We start from the raw sequence: 17113 nt of genomic DNA on the forward strand, positions 1-17113 counted from the left end.
ACAACTGCCTACCATCCGCAAACGAATGGTCTCACGGAGCGCCTGAATAAGACCCTCGCCGACATGCTAGCGATGTACGTCGACGTTGAGCACAAGACGTGGGACGCGGTCCTGCCGTATGTAACCTTCGCTTACAACACGGCGGTGCAAGAAACAACACAGATCACGCCGTTCAAGCTGGTCTACGGCAGGAATCCGACGACGACGCTCGACGCCATGCTGCCGCACGTCACTGACGAGGACAATGTTGACGTCACTAGCTATCTCCAGCGCGCCGAAGAAGCCCGACAGCTCGCCCGCCTGCGGATCAAGAACCAGCAGTGGACCGACAGCCGACACTACAACTTCCGACGACGCTTTGTCGAGTACCAGACCGGTGACCGTGTTTGGGTTTGGACCCCTACACGCCGACGAGGACTAAGCGAGAAGCTTTTGCGTCGCTATTTCGGACCGTACAAGATCATCCGACGTATCGGTGCACTGGACTACGAGGTCGTGCCAGACGGCATTTCGCTGTCACAGCGGCGCCGCTCACGACCTGAAATTGTCCACGTTGTGCGGCTCAAGCCGTACCACCAGCGTTGACGAACTTTGGGATTTCGCGTAACTGACCTTTGGACTTTGTTTCTTTCGGTTGTTTTGTTACTTATGTTTAATAAGTGTCCTTTTGTGTTTCACTCTCTTTGTAGCATCGGGACGATGCTTTTTAAGAGGGGGGTATTGACACGTGTACTTGTCTTTATCGGGCGACAAGTTTTGCCGCCGAACAAATGTTATCGCACAGCGCGGGACGCGCCTGTATGTACCGAAATTTCTGGAACGTTATCGATGCTTCTATCTGCTGTCTGTTGTCGCTGAACGTTATGTTATCAGATTGCATCACTTGACGCGAATGGTGTAGAACTTTGTGGAAGGCATGCGGGTCCGAACGATTAGTCTGGAACATTCGATGACTCCTCTATAAAAGCCGACGCGCTTGACCCGCTGATCAGATTTTCGACGATCGCCGAGCGTGTTCGCCGCCATCGTTGCGCTTTAAGTGTAGCCTGTTTTGTGGGCACAGGTTCGCCCAATAAAAGCTAGTTTTGTCTTTCACAGTACTGCCACTGTGTTCTTTAACGTCACTACCACGTGACAATATCCTGCGGGTCAGCATGACTACGTAGAAAAACAGAAAATGGGGTTTGGGCTTCTGGTGGCTAATTCTTCAATTTCGTAATTCTTCAATACTACAAAATATTCTTAATTACACCATCGGCCCAGGTACATGTCGAAGGAAGTCCTATTGCACTCTGCCTTATCAATTTTTTTCTTGTGTTCACTTCCACAGTTCGTCAAATTGTCATAGTTCGCATATTGAAGTTCCAAGGCAGCCCTTCGAGCCTTAACACAAATATGTTTCGCCAGGACATCAGTACACAAGGAGCTAGAAATGTTCCTAAATGATTGCTCCTCTTACTTTGGTAGTCAGATTACTAGCGTTTCCTTGAAGCGTGACGCCATCCTTGCGTCGTCCACATTCGTATATATAGACACAAAAAAAGGAGCATAATAAAACCAGCTCCACGAAAACAGGCCTCTCATGAAGGCTTGAGTTTTCGACGTCGTACTAGCCGACACTACGCACGCATGCATCACATTGTGTGCTGGTCGCACCAGCCCCGTCCAACCTGCCATATGCGCACACTACTACAGAGCAGGCAGAACGAGTGCGACATCCATTACTGCACGGCGGCGACCTTAAACGTGCGCACGTGTCCATGTCGCATTGCTGTTAACTCCTGGCCCGCGTCTTCTCGGACCGGTAACGCGCCGCACCGAATTTGGCTTGCAAAAACGCGGCCTCGGGGCAGGCGGGCGCCCCGTGTTTCCCTTAAGGCGCATCTGGGTCGCCCGCGCCGACGGAGTGCTTGTGAAGGTTGCGCACGTGCGCACGAGCTCGCGGAAGCGCAGTGGCCGCGAAACGCTTTCGCACAAAGGCGCCTCCTCGACGTCGACAGCAAAGCCCTTGTTACCGCTCGTCTCCACAGACAAGCGCTTTCAGGCCGAGCACACTACGCACAGCACAAAACGTGTTCTTTTCCTCGGGCAGTGTTTTCAAACTTGCATCGTTTAATTTGCGTGTATTCGCCGAGCTTACTACCAGACCTAGCGTGACATTGAAATGAGGCTGCAGACGCATAAGCTTGAAATACCTTTGCATTCATTACTCATTTTCGCTAATGTTCACACGCATCGTCCCTAATGGTTCGATCGCGTCGTGCACAGAGGGGGAGTAATCTAAAATTAGGCGAATGATAAATCAGCGAACGTACACATGTTTTATGGCGAAACATCGCCCGCTAACGCAAGGATGAGTGCCTATAACACCTGTTCTTTTCTTAATGTACTTAAGGAGAGGTTGGTGCTTATGTGTGGCGCCGGCTACTCCTCATCTCTTACATTATAGTTATCGTCGGAATGTTGTAACCAATCACAAAAGTGCACTAACAGGCACATGAACAATCACCTACTATGTCTCAGTACTGCAATATAAATAAATGTTCGTGCAACAGAAGAGTTAACATAGCATAACTACTCACAAAACAGAAGTGTTCTTACTTAACACTGTTGTCCAGAGCGACGAAGGGACAGGACTTGAGCTAGGAAACAACACGAGACACGTGAGCGCAAAGAAGTGTTTACACGCAACACACGGGCTCACACAGCATAAATGTTCACAAAACCAATATGTTCCCAAGAAGGTGTCGCGCACATGTGAATGAGGTCCCTCTTGAATGCAGCACTTCAAATACAACGAATACAAATGCTACATGAAGACCCACTGAACAAGTTATTAAGGGTGCCTGTTAATAATAACAACGCGAGGAATAACTTTTGTATGACTTAGTATTTTTCTGATATTTCTGATTTCTCCAAAATATGTACAGAGGTGCGCTAGCGATGTTTTGAAGTTTTTCTGTTGGCCATGGACCTAAAATTTTTCCTAAATATAGTTGCCGTATATCCAAGCTATGTAGCTCTTTCGAAAGGTTCTTGCGGGGAGCATCATGATTTTTAGAGTGTCGAAGAAGGTGTTCTATGTCTTCTTCCGCCTCTTTGCAGGAGCATGTAGCACTGTTAGTTTTTCTCATCTTATACAGGAAGCCTTTAGTATAAGCAGTGCCTATCCAAAGCATATGTACTGTTGCTTCAACAAATTACCTACTTTAAACGGCATTTTGAATTTTATTCCAGGATCTATATTATATAATTGAGAGTTCTGCGCATTATTTTTCAACCAACTTTGTTTGGATAATCTACCGCATAGTTTGTTCAATAGACATCACGCATCACTCGCCTCTAGAGGAAGTAGCGATAGTTCATTCTCTTGATGTTCTGCACGTGCCATGTGATCAGCTCTTACATTTCCTATGATTTCACAGTTACTTAGAATCTACTGGAATGTTCTGTCGTGTTGTAGATCTTTCGCTATGGCGTATGTCTTATGTATTTCTTATTAATGTGCTGTTTGCTTTTCTTACGCCGATTTCATTTAAGCAGAGCAATGAGGTTTGTGGATCGGTAAGAATCACCCCGCGAAGAGGTTCTGACTGCTGACGTATGTAACGCAAAGCAGGAAGTATTGCGTAAAGTTCTGCCGTTGTGTAGGTTGCAAATTGGCAAAGCTTATAAGCTCTTTTCTCTTGGTATGCAGATATACAAAACGCACATGTAGAGCAATGAGGTTTGTGGATCGGTAAGAATCACCCCGCGAAGAGGTTCTGACTGCTGACGTATGTAACGCAAAGCCGGAAGTATTGCGTAAAGTTCTGCCGTTGTGTAGGTTGCAAATTGGCAAAGCTTATAAGCTCTTTTCTCTTGGTATGCAGATATACAAAACGCACGTGTAGAGCTTTGTCTCTAGCATGATCCATTGGTAGACACGCGAATGCAGTCTACGTACTTAGTGTAATAATGTTATAAAGTTAATTGCTTTGTCACAACTACGGGCACATCACATTTGCGACGTACTATAGGAATTGAAATGACTATTTCTCGAATTGCTTGTCGCCATGAGGGATGAGCTGCGCAAGTAGACCAGTATTCGTAAGCAGGCAGTAAGTTTCTGCACCACCGCATATCTGCATGTGTGCATGTAGTTGCTTTACCCTCAAGGTCTTGGTATAGTAGATGATTAGCGTGTTGTGTTGCCAAACGAAAAGAGTGACCCGTTTCTGTAAACCCAAGTGCATGAAAAGCTAGTTGGCGGGACTCGGCAATTACCAAAGCACTGGCAGACGCACGCAAAACGCCAAGACATATGTGAAGGCTTCTGGCCAGCAATCTTTTCATTGTTTAACAGGGATAAGCGGGCTAGTTGGTGGTCGTTATTGGAATAAACATGTAATCGCACAAAAACAAGGGACAAAGAAGGAACACACAGGACAGGCGCGGAATTGTTTCCTCTGAATTACAGGATATTCTATGTAGGATGTAAGCAGAATATGCTATTCTTTGTCTAATGATAGCTGAGTGAATGTGTATTAAGGAAGAGTTGAACTACCCCATCTCGAGCAAATCGACGAAGAGTTTTAATTAGGGAGTCGACTTTCTCTTCGAATGCTTTTATTTGGAGAGCCCATGATAGCTGTCTGTATATGAGAATACCCAAGAACTTGTGTTGTCGCACAAGTTCCAGACGCTGAGAGTCTAGGACGAGCTGGAATCTCTTGAGGCATTTCTTTGTAAAGCAAGTACAGCAGTTCTCTCATGTGAAATAAACATACATCTGCTTTTCAAAAAATATTAATTATGGTTATGCCAGCTTGCAGCCTTCAATGAACGACTCGAGTACTCGAGTCAGATGCCCATATTAACAAGTCGTCTGCATATAGTGAATAATTCAAGGCAACAAGCAGGATATGGGGTAATTCATCGATGACACAGGTAAATTGAAATGGACTGACTACACTAACTTGCGGAGTGCTTTGATTCAGTTTATGCTCTCTGCTTTTGCCACCAGCAGTTTGAATAATGATTTTCCTGTCTCTTAAAAAATCCGCGATCCATTTCTGTGTTCGACCAACTATGCCCAACTGAATTAACCCATGCACTAAGTAAGTGTATCTGGCTTTGTAGGGAAGCACCGGTGGGACTGGCCTCTGTTACGGTTGACGTGTATCATCCCGTGCAAAAAAGATGCTCGACCACCATGCCTCATCGAAACGAAGGGTGAATTTCCAATTTGTTTTGATTTTCTCGAGGGGTTGCGGGTCTGGGTGGCAACCCGCAGTGCTTACAGGCCCCTTTGTGTGCGTGCGACATCAGAAGGACCCTATCCTTGAACTGTCAAGCTCTACAGGAAAGCTTCCCCGAACCAACGCCGCCTAAAAGAAAGGATGAAGCCGCGATGAGGACTTACAACGTCATCTGGGACAATGGATCAGCCGCCTATCCCCAACAAAACGCCATTTCCGCGAACCAGCAACGCGCGAAAGAGAAGTCAACGGCTGTTTACGATTCCCAGGACCCGCGGTCTGCGGCCAGCGGAGGCACGCTCATGAAGACGTCAGCTGGGGCAATGCACCAGCCGAAAATTCACAACCGGACGCCCTTTCCGCGAAGGAACGATGCACGAAATAAAAGGGATCAAAGCTTCGTGGGTTGCCCCTCAGGAGGGGGGCTCGTGAAAGGTCGCCGGATGAGTGAGTGCCGCCGCCAAGCCCCGTGGAACTAAGTGCATATCACGTGGCGTTGACGTGAGCAAGATCCCGCCTACGACTTTAGTGGGCCTATTTAAAGGGCCCAGCAATGTACGTTTTCACTTCATTCTCTCATTCTCATCTTTCAGTAACCACTGTATAAACCGTGTAAGTTCAGCACTTGAAGTCGTCTCGTCCTTGCCTGGTCCCCATGGTCTACCGGCGGCCTGCAGCCAGCCGACAACGCCACGCTACCCAATAGTAACACCGGTCGAGTCGCGAGAAACAGGCATCGCAACAACTGATGGGCAGTGGTGGGGTACGCTACCCTGGAGAACGCAAGAACTGGTTGGCAGCGATTGGGATACGCAACGCTGGAGACCCCAACATTGGACGACATCTACGAGATCGTAGCCTCTTCTTCCAGGTTACAACGTTCGGAAGGAAGGTGTCAGGATTCATGACTTCTAATGGTGAGTGCACGGCATTTCTTCACTAAGATATCTCTTGGCTTTACGTATTTTGGGGGGAAAGTGCAGAGCAGTGATTTTCTTTACCCGTTGACGGAAGTTTCGGGTACGTCGAGTTTGGTATAGAGTGAATAGTTAGCAGCACTAAGGGCAGCCATGAACTTGAAAGCACTAAAGACGCCGGAATCGTTGAGCTTGGCCAGAGATTTGGGCCTCGAAATTACCGAATCAAAGAGAAAGCCGGAAATCATTGAGGCTATAGAGGCGAACGGGGCAGATGATGATGAGCTGAACGAATGCCTAGAGAGCATTGCGCATAAGCAACAAGAGCGCGAGCAGGCAACACGTGAGGCCAAAGAAGATTGCGACCTCGAAATGAAGCGCGTAGAGATTGGGCTCCTGAAAACCCGAAATATAGAAGCAAGTGAAAGTGAGCCCAGAATGGTGGATTTGATGGCACCCTCCGCAGTGGGAGGGGACATAGGTCTCTTTCTCGTGCAATCTAAGCGCACGTGTGAGAAGGCAAAATTCGCGAGAAACACGTGGCCACAACGCTTGCTTACGTTGCAGCCACGTGAGGTAGCTGATATTATGGCGCGCATGGGAAACGAAGAAGCAGAGGACTTCGATAAACTCAAAGCGAATCTGCTTAAAAAGTATAGATTATCAGCAGAAGCATTCAGGCGAGAATTCAGGGAATTCGAGAAGACCAAAAGTTAGTCATACTCAGATTTTGCATACACCTTGGAGGTAAACCTGAAAGACTGGCTCAGAGAAGAGGGTGTACTCGGCGACACCAAATGACAATGCAGTACGTTGCTTTAGAACAGCTCTAGCGCCGGCTTCCAGTAAACATCAAGTGTTGGGTTCAGGATAAGCCATGCGTAGACACAATAATGAGATCGGACAATCTCGCTTAGCAGTACGTAACTTGCCGGGCGTTCAAAGGCAACGAACCTCCTAAGAAGAAGGTGAATAAATAAGACCCGACAAGCCAGAGTGAAGGTCGAAGTCGAATCAGTATAAACCAAAGAAACGGTCAGACTTGGTCATAAATAGTGACGAGAACATCAAGGGAAGGGAAGAGTCACCCGAACAGAGGGCAGAACGGCAAAAGAAAAAAAGCTTTCCAGGCAAAGAAACCAGTAGTTTGCAACAACGGCCAGCAAACGGGGCATATCTCCGTGGGGTGCAGAAATCCCAAACTAGTATTGATGCCACTAAATAATAACGGGAAAAATCTGAGCTTGCTAGAACCGCACATTCGAGACCTCGTGGTGAACGGCAAACCGCGTAGGGTGCTTCGGTACTCGGCAGCCACAATGGACGTGGTGCATCCGTCGTACGTAGAGGAAGGCCAGTTCACGGGAGAATATGCTTGGATAAGGCCAGCCGTAGAAACCTCCAATATTTGTCTCCTTATGGTCAATATTCACATCGAAGGCCCTTTTGGAGTACCAGACACTGAAGCCACCGTCTGAGCACATCTCCCGCCAGAGTATCCACATTTGTTTGCTAACAAATCCGAGGATTAGCTGCGACGCAGGTGAATCGGATTTAGTGAGGGAATAGTGCAAGCCTTAAGTCGTTCCAAGGGAAGGGAGCTCGCGTCCAAGGCAGTGCATGAATGTCTAGTGGTGGAGGAAACAGGTTTGACGGAGGATTCGTCAACCAGCAACAAGCAGGACAGCGCTATAAGGGATATTGCGGAAAGTACACTAGCTAATGAAGACGTCAGGAAAGCACAGCAGCTTGAAATGCCTCGAGAGGCATAATACAGGAGAAAGTTAATGAATGTAAGCCATGCCACAGTGATTGCTGGGAGGAAATGCGCAAGGCCCAAAGCAATGCTAAGCATTACTATGACAGCACGGGTCGAACGTGACGCTTTGAAGTTGGGGAAAAGGTAATGATTCTGAAACCCTTATTGAAAAACAACTGCAGGTTCAATTAGAAAGACTGGTTGACATAATTCAGAATTAATCTGAAACAAACTACGTAATCACGATACCGGGAAAACAAAGGAGACCACAAGTCTCCCACAGCAACCTACTTAAACCCTACCAGCAGAGGGAGGCCATTGTGAACATGTCGCTTAACGAACCTTAGGAGATGCTTGTCGAATTTCCGGAGTTAACATCAGTAACGGGGGCAAAATACATTCACAAGACCATTGACAAGCTAGCAGAAAAGGCAGAGTTTAATCCCAATCAAAGGGGAGAACTAAGGGAACTTGTGTTTGAATTTAAAGACATATTTTCAGACACCCCTGGCCGGACCACTGCGATCGTTCACGACATCTAGTTAGCCTCATCGGGCCCAGTTCGTTCGAAAGCTTATCGCGTTTCACCTCGTCAACGACAAGTCATGACCGCTGAAGTAATCAAGATAGAGTGATATAACTCGCCTCTTGGTTGAGATCCCAGGAAAGGACCAGCGACCGGGCATCGGCTACATCAGGCTCAACTTAAACACGAAGGACCAGACCCAATACCGCATATCGAGGAAAGTCTTGAGAGAGTTAGCAGTGCTAATTTCATCTCCACGCTCGATTTAGTAAGAGGATTCTGGCAGGTTCCGTTGACTAAGAGGGCAAGCAGGCTTGCGCCATTTATTGCTCCGATGGGAACCTTACAGCTGAAATTCCTGAGCTTTGGATTGAAGAATGCTCCCTATTGCTTCTCTAGCCTTATGGACCAGGTGCTACGGGGAATGGAGGACTTTCCACTTTCGTATCTTGATGACATAGCAATCTTTTCTTTCTTCATGCGCGGACCATATGCAAGACTTGCGAACCGTATTATGTCGTCTACGAGAGGCCGGCTTAACTGTCAAAGCTCCCAAATGCCAATTAGGGCACGCGGAGGTAGCTTATCTAGGTCCTGTTATAGGGCAAGGTCATCGTCGGCCTTCCCAGGTTAAACTAACCCGAATAGACAACTTCCCGCAACCACGCACCAAGCGGCACATCAGGTCATTCCTTGGCTTTACAGGTTATTACCAAATATATATCCCTCGTTATTCCGACATTGCAAGTTCTTTAACATATGTTCTCAGAAAAACAGAACCGCAAACGGTAAATTGGGATGACGGAAAAGAAAAGGCTTTTAGTTTGTTAAAGAAAGCACTAACGAGTCAGCCAGTGTTGAACGCGCCCGACTACTCTAAGCCATTCATTCTCCAGTGTGATGCCAGTGACAGGGGTATGGGGGTGGTGCTTTGTCAAAGGAGAGATGACGAAAACGAACACCCTGTACTGTGCGCCAGTAGAAAGCTTTCAGTTCTTGAGGAAGCATACAGTGCATCAGAAAAGGAATGCGCCTGCGTAGTATGGGTGGTGAAGAAGCTAGCTTGCTATATCGCTGGTTCAAGTTTCACCATAGAGGCTGACCACTCTCCCCTCACATGGCTGCAGTCCATGTCTTAGTCTCGGTCTTAGTATCGGAACCACTCGTGGAATTTTCCAGGAAGGAGAAAGACATTCCGATATCCACCCATCATTCAGTAACTTTAACAAAGTTTTTGTGGCCACAAGAACCAGGTTATTCAGAGTAGCATATGTGACCCCATCTGGTCGAGCTGCTGTCCTCTGGCGGCCCGATACAAGTGCGCTCTTGAATTCTGCTAATGAAAACGGCTGATCTAGGTCATGATGGCTATTGATAAAAAATTGATCGATGCTTTGACTTCTTTGACAGAGTTATTGCATTCAGGTATGTTTACTGTTGCACTTGGGCGTGTAATAAGCTAATAGAACTCGTTTGCAACAGTCCTTTCCGCTACTTTCTGGACTAAACCTAGAACTCTGAATCGTTATTGGTGCGTCACTGGCTGACCTAAAGGGCGCAACATATTCCATAATTTTGATTCAGGTGTAAGTGGAGTAACCGTAGCACAACAGTCCTGGCAGAGCTTTGTAAGTAGGCGCTTCAGCTGCCAACTCATACGATCATACATCTTTTGACATTTTCTGTAATCATCAATGTGGCTTGTGCGTCGGTATTCTTTTTCATCTCTGCGTCGTATTATCCCCGAGAACGAACACGAGCGGCGCTGCGAGCGCCGCTCGCGTAACGTCAGGGCACGGACTCGCGCCTGTCGTCTGCTACAGTTCGGGCGTTGTCCGGGCGCTTTCTGCGGTGTTTTCGTTTGTTCGCCCTCGTTCTCTCTGCTTGTATACTTATAGTGGTCGTCTCAAATATATTTTTACGACGTCTTCCTTTGCGAACATTTATTCAAAGAGCTCATTTCTTAGACAACGATGCAGCTCTCGATGGCAACGCTACAGTGCCAGCCGAAGCTACGCAGACCAGCCCATTGCGGGCTTTTCATACGCGGATAGACAATCGCAAGAGCATAGCCTATAGGAATCCAGTTATGATACCATACCTGCCGCGGTGCAACAAGTATGTAACAAAGCTGGCTATATATGACTTCTACAGCAGTTACGTTGATTTTATTCCGCTAAAACAGGTTTGCTCACGACGAGTAGTTTATGGTATATTATCGAATTTTCGCATTTCCTCACAGGAACGCTCGGCAGTAGCACGGGGACTTAACTAATACTGGAGCTTAGATTCTACACGCCTCACTTGCTTCTTTAACTGCTTGTCAACATTAGGCAGTTCTTCACGTGTTCATTTTTTTTTAAACGGCGGAAACTTGAAGTAAGGTTAATGAAGGCGCACAGCTATTTACAGAGCACAAATAGGAATGTACCAATATATATTCCCTTTTCCGTGCTACACGTTCAACTCACCTCTTTAGAGCGCGTTTGTTAATGATTAATAATGTATGTTATGTTCCTCTTTTTTTGTCTATGTTACCTAGTGTATATCATTTATTTATTTCAATGCCGCAGTGTGTTTTGCATTGTTATTGTGGAAATATTTCACTGTTCTTTCATATATTGTATAACTGCAATGTTTTGTGGCCACTATATAAATGTAATTTATATGGCGCTTGATGTGTTACCCCATCCAGCCATATTGTACCTAAGGGGGTGAGGTTACCTGAAGCCGCGTCTGTGCGACTTTTTTCCCTCATCCACCTCCACTTACCACTCCTCTGTACATGTGTGTGTGTAAATGGAAATTATTAAATCAAATCAAACTCACTTGAGAAATTTACTGGTGCTTGCTGCTTGAGGAATATACATGACGAATCTGTTTGGCGAACTGACACAGGCTGCTCGGCCCAATTTTTTTAGTGCAGTATGCCTGCTGGACCGCATCGCTGCAGCCAGAAAGAAGTCGAAGCGTCAATGATTAGTAGTATGGGACATATTGAAGATATCGAAATTCCCCCGGTGGAGGGTCAGAAATCAAGTGAAAGTATATGCAAGGCTTGTGGTGCTTTCTTTATTATTGTTTGCGATTGGATTGGAGCAAACTTAATTTGCCTGCAAGGTTCTATTTTATGTACCGACGAAGCGAATAGTTATCCGTTTGTATAATTGAATAACGCTGGATCGAGACATGGTGAGACAGAAGGTGCTTGAATTTTCCTTTTGTATACAGGAAATCTAAGCTGCGGTGTAGTAGCTCGACAATACTTTAGCCATTCCAGTTGGCGCTGTAAAAAACATGCTTTATGGTTTTAATTCGAAGTTGTAGTGAACTGATGGGTTTCGCGAACATAGCGTGCCTCGCCATACGAACAGTCGATTGCTACCGTAACGTGATCAGGGGTGTGCCATATTGTCGATAAAGGCTACTGAGGGCCACTATGAAACATTTCATCACTTTCAATTGAGTGGCTCTCGATCTTAACAACGAAACTTTTCTCTCAGATGATTGCTACTATGGTGTTTGTGAATTAACTATGTAAATACTCTACATGACGCGCCGTCGTGTTAGCAGCCATGAGCAATTCGTTTTTTTTGGAGGCCTGTTTCAGAGGGGGATGAAAGTAGCAGCAAACTTTTTCATAAGAACTGCGCGCCTAACAATTTTTTTTTTGCGCATTAATGAATGACCATATTTGAATAGAACAACACACCAGAGTAATAGGAATCATGATGAGAGCTTCGCTGGGCAGTGTCTTTCTAAAATCAGATCACATGTTGACGCCAATTACAAAATTTTTCTTCCACGTAAAATGCAATGCCTCTCATAGCTAAATACTAAAGGAATGTTAAATGTTTAGCGAAGCATCATACACAACTTCGCGCGTTGAATTTGCAGATATTCTTTTTTTAGTCAAAATTTACCGATAGACACGGCGCATATATGCATTGCAAAACCTAGTAGACCCCTTTAACGCTACTTAGCTTGCGATATTCAAGCCGCAAAGTTTCTCGACTCACGCGCTTTTGAAGAAGAAACTGTGGTTAAGGTATGGCAGCTGAAAGAAGCCGACGTATTCTTCAATACGTACGGCTCGAGCCACCCATGCCCCAAGCCTACACGAAGGGAACAAGCGCGCGCGGCAGCCGAGCGAGCCGGAGCGAGCGGCGTCCTGGCCGTGACGTCACTCGCGAGAGGGCGCCACTCCTATTTCTCGGGGCTAATAGCTCTGAGTCTTTCGAATTCAGAGTCTACACCAGCTTAACCTTCAGATATCTTAACAAATTTTGCTCAAAAGTTTAATCCGTCTTCTATAAGCGATAATGGACTGTATCATTGACCGCATCAGCTTGACTCGTAATGTCATATCCAAATGCCTGCCAATTTGTTATCTTTACAGCGCGCGGATAAGTCGAAAATCGTAGTCTAAGATGTGGTGCTGATATAGAAACATGACCATTACCCTTGCCTGTTCTCCATGTTGCTCCCCATGAAAAGCGTGAAATCCAGGTAGCTAGAGTTAGTAAAACCCCCTAAGAGCGTCATTAAGCCGTCCTGCAATAAACACAGACCACTCTTCTGAGTTGCCTTTTGTAGCTCATTACCACGACGGTCACAGTAGGCGCTTGCCCACATAACAAAGTTCGCATGGACACGACAAGTTCAGATGGACACGACAAAGTTCGAGTGGACATGGCAACACCACCATGGCTATGTCACCTGATACTCCGCTTTTCGTGCCGGTGCTTTTTGGGATCCTTTCTTTTGCTGCGGCCTGTGGGAGAAACGCTTATCATCGTCGCGGGCCTGCGTACAACGTGCCTACGGTGGTAGTTTCTGCTGACGTTTGCGATCATTCAACAAGGATCAAGACTGCGCATCCACTGCACGTGGATACATCGAGGATACTAGCACGTGGATACTAGTTCGAGCACATTGACGTCAACTGGAGGCCACGTGACAGTCTGCTGGCAGCTATAAAGGACGGTTGTGGCTCGTCGCTCTTCAGTGGACACGGCTACACCGCCGTAACTATGTCGCCTGACACTCCGCTTTTTGAGCAGGTTGGTGACCGAAAATACGGCTTTCGTAGTAATTATCCTTGCATAGTGGTGTTGCCGCGTCCACACACGCTTGTAAATTGCGCGAATGAATGTTTCTCAGTAGCATGCCTACTTCTAAAACTATCAGGAGATGTTGAAGAGAATCCTGGGCCTCTTGAGGATATGGTGAAAGAAATGCGAAACACGCAGAAAGACATCCTTGCTAAAATTTCTGAAATTCAGGTGAAGCAGTTAACCTCAGAGACAGCCATTTCGGTTGTCCAGAAACGACTGGAAAAATTCGAATCTAAACAACAACACGTTGACGACACCAACACCCGACTTGTTACTGTTGAGGGTTGTGTGAGAAATCTTGATGATCAATTCTTTCAAATGTCAGAACGAATCGACTATCTCGAAAATCATTCAAAGCGCAATAACATTATTGTTCGAGGAATAGAAAAGGCCAGACTTGAAACTGAAGAAATACTCCTGCGAAAGGTTAATGCCGATGTGTTTGGAAACATTTTAAAACAAAATCTTAACTCTATCGAAAGAATTCATCGGTTGGGCAAGAAGGTCCCAGGAACATGTCGACCAGTGATCCTCCGAGTAGGGGACTTCAGGGAAAAATCTAAAATATTTAAAAACTGCTCAAAATTAAAGCGAACCCCATTCAGCGTGCAAGAAGATTTTTTTTAAAGAGTTGCTACTGCTCGGAAAAACTTGTGGAATTCGACAACTGAGGAGAGGAAAACCGGAGCCAAGGTGACATGGGCTTTTGACAAGATAAACGTTAACAATGTGCCCTACGCCTTGGATGAGGTTAACAGCCGCCGATACGCGCACCAGGCTCCTGCGGCCGCACTTCGTTCAGCTTCGGGTGCCGACTGACTCAACCAAAATCAATCTGCATGCTTTAACATCATTAACCTGAATGCAAGGAGCGTACACACCAAACAAGGTAGCCTAGAAAGCATTGTAATAGAGCCCGATCCAGATGCAATGGTAACAGAAACATGGCAGAGCCCGGACGTGACTGATGTTGAGGTAACGCCTCTCGGATATTCCATAATAAGAAAGGATCGGCGCACTAGAGGGGGTGGGGTAGCTATATTTCTGAAAAGCGACATTCCTTTTACGGTAATCTCGAAGTAATCCAAGCAATCTCGAAACAGTCTGGACTAAAGCTGCCTTGAATGACCGTGATTTGCTAATCGGTGGCGTGTACCGGCCTCCCAACTCCCCTGTAGAAGTAGTAGAAACCGTGGAGGCCTTTATGAACTTGCACATGCATCCAGATGACAACATATGCTTTGCGGACGATCTTAATTTGGCTGGAATTGATTGGGCGTCGAATTCTTCAGGAGGAACCGAAGTACGTAGTTCTGATCAGTTATTAAATATTGCATTTAATTATAACCTGACTCAAATTGCGTCTCGCTTCACAAGAGTGGGCGCGGAAACATCAACGATTTTAGATCTTGTTTTCGTTTCAAATCGCCTATGTTCTTTTATTATGAGCTGTGACATCGAGGACGGTATTTCGGACCATAAAATGGTAGTGACGTCTTTGAATTTGTCTGTGCGCAAACTCTTCCGTGCATCAAAAATAAAGTTCTTGAATTCTGCATTAGCCGATGATGTATCTATTTTAGATTACCTCGAAGTCTCGTTAGATAAGTTCCTAGGTCTTGTCCACTGTGGCGCAAGCGTTGACGAGCTGTGGAATTTCTTTTCAAACACGGTCGAGCACTATGCGGAAAATTTTGTCTCAAGACGTTTAAAAATAACTAAACGAATAATTCATGCAGAAAGAAAGCTAAAACTGAAGCGAAAGTCGTCTTCAAAGAATCGCCAGCCAATTGTCAAAAGCTGCATTTCTAGTATGAGTCGCGAATTAAAAGGGCTAATCAAAGAATCTAAAAATAGATTCTATAATGTCACATTACAATCTTTTCTAAAAAACGCCCCGGGAAAATTTTGGCGATATATTAACCCCCCAGCTGCTTCTCGTTCGCATGAAACTGGAAATAGCGCTCTAAAAAAGGCACAGGATTTCAACCCTTTCTTCTCGTAACTTTTCACACGCGATAACGGCTTCCTACCCGATTTTACACATGAATCTGCAAGGCCGCCTTTCCAAGACGTAGAAATTGACGGACAGGGTGTATTTAACCTCTTACTCCACATGAACACTAAAAAAAGTACGGGGCCTGACGGAATTCTTAATGAATTCTTACAAAGGTGCGCAGAGTGGGTTTCTAAATTTAACTAATTTTTCAGGCACGTAATAACCAGTGTTCCTTTTCCATGGCATGGAAGCGTGCTAAAGTTATTCCAATTCATAAAATTTGTAGCAAATCCGACGTTAAAAATTATAGGCCGATCTCCCTTACTAGCACTTGTTCGAAACTACATGAACATATCATATCTAAACAATTATTGGTCTACCTTGACAACTACCATATCCTAAACAAATGGCAGCACGGGTTTCGTCAGGGACTCTCTATAGTGACTCAAATAATAGAGACTGTTCCCGATCTCACGTATACAATAAATAACCGAGGCCAAACAGACATAATATTCTTAGATCTGGCCAAGGCTTTCGATAAGGTGTCGCACCCAAAGTTGCTATTAAAAATTAAATCTATATTCAAAAACCCTCGCTCATCTGAATGGTTTTCGTCCTACGTCAGCCACAGAGACAAATTTGTCGCACGTGAGGGATACCGGTCTTCCTTTTCGCCTGTGGAGTCTGGAGAACCGCAAGGAGGTGTATTAGGCCCCCTCTTATCTTTATTATTTATCAATGACATGCCACGCGACATTACAGTTCCCATCAGACTCTTCGCAGATGATTGCGCATTATATAGCCGTATCGAATCACTTGCCGATCAGACGAATTTAAATTCAAATTTCCAAAGGTAAAAAACTGGTGTGACAGCTGGCAAATGGTTCTGAACTCTGACAAAACGGTTTACATGTCTATCACTAGAAAATGAAGTATAATTGATTACGAATATTCCATTGAAGGTGTCGCGTTAAAAAGAGTGTCAACATTTAAATACTTAGGTTTAAAGCTTACCTTGGATTTGCGTTGAAATGAACACGTTGATTACGTATCTACCAAGGCTAAGAAAGCCTTGTGGTCGCTTAGAAGAAATCTATATAATGCTACCCCTGAAGTAAAATGCCTGGCATATAAAACTTTGGTTCGCCACTTATGGAGTATGCAAAAATTGTCTGGGACCCATACACTTCCGCTAATCAGTCTAAGCTGGATAAAATTCAGTGGCTTGCTGCACGGTTCATTTTTAACAAATATCGTCGTTCCCACTCTCCTACCCAGTATGTGAACTTGCTGAACTTCCTACTCTAGAGTCTAGAACTGAGTACGACCGTTTGAAGTTTGTTTTTCTTATTATTCATGGCCATGTAAAAATTGATAAAGATGACTATTTTCACTTCTCTCCTAGTAACTATATTGTTCATGGCCACAGTATGTATATCCCTCCTCCAATTACTCGCGATGATTGCTTTCAATACAGCTTCTTTCCCAGAGCAATAAAACAAGGAATTTATTATCAGACTCAATAGTAAGGACATCATCTTTACGCGATTTTCTT

The sequence above is a fragment of the Dermacentor albipictus genome, chromosome 3 (assembly GCF_038994185.2).
Source record: "Dermacentor albipictus isolate Rhodes 1998 colony chromosome 3, USDA_Dalb.pri_finalv2, whole genome shotgun sequence".
In the NCBI taxonomy this organism is placed as follows: domain Eukaryota; kingdom Metazoa; phylum Arthropoda; class Arachnida; order Ixodida; family Ixodidae; genus Dermacentor; species Dermacentor albipictus.